Source organism: Cystoisospora suis, assembly GCF_002600585.1.
Source record: "Cystoisospora suis strain Wien I chromosome Unknown contig_3359, whole genome shotgun sequence".
Classification (NCBI taxonomy): Eukaryota; Apicomplexa; class Conoidasida; order Eucoccidiorida; family Sarcocystidae; genus Cystoisospora; species Cystoisospora suis.
In genome coordinates this window covers 52,614-53,251 of record NW_027156154.1, presented here as the reverse complement: position 1 = coordinate 53,251, position 638 = coordinate 52,614, and positions in this window count along the sequence as shown.

Here is a 638-nt window from a genome sequence, read left to right as displayed (position 1 = left end):
GAAGAAGAAGAACAACAACAAGGCATTCCTTCCTTCTCTTTGTATCAGACATCTCTGTTGAATTTTTCTCTTTAACGTTGGTCTCCTCTTCTTTTGCTCATGCTTGGAACCAACTATGTCCTCTTCACTTTCTGTCGATATTCTTTTACATAGACTTTCAGTAGATCTGGCTATCGAAATGCTACGTATGGTGGTACGTGTAGATAGATACATATCTACATATACAGATATATATCTCTGTATATATACATATGACGTATTCTACGGTGTACATGGCTATTGCTATTGCATTTGTTTCTGTGTCTTCTTGTCAGTCCCTTTTTTGGACTTGTAGATCTCGTCGTCCTATTTATCTATTCTAACTCAGTACAAACATATATGCATACATATATATATGTATATATGTATTATATATGATGGAAACTTGTGTAAAATCTTGTTCACGGAAGAGAGAGAGAGACTGTTTAATTTCTTATCTTGGGGAGGATGACAGAGAGCCTCATTCCGATGTCTTCCTTTCTCTTTCTTCATGTCTCTTCTCTTCACTCCTTTCTTCGTTCTCTGTCTCTCGTATCTTTCTCTGTTCTACTCGTCTCTCTTTTTCTCATTCCTCTCCTCTTCTTTTCTCTTTTTCTTCT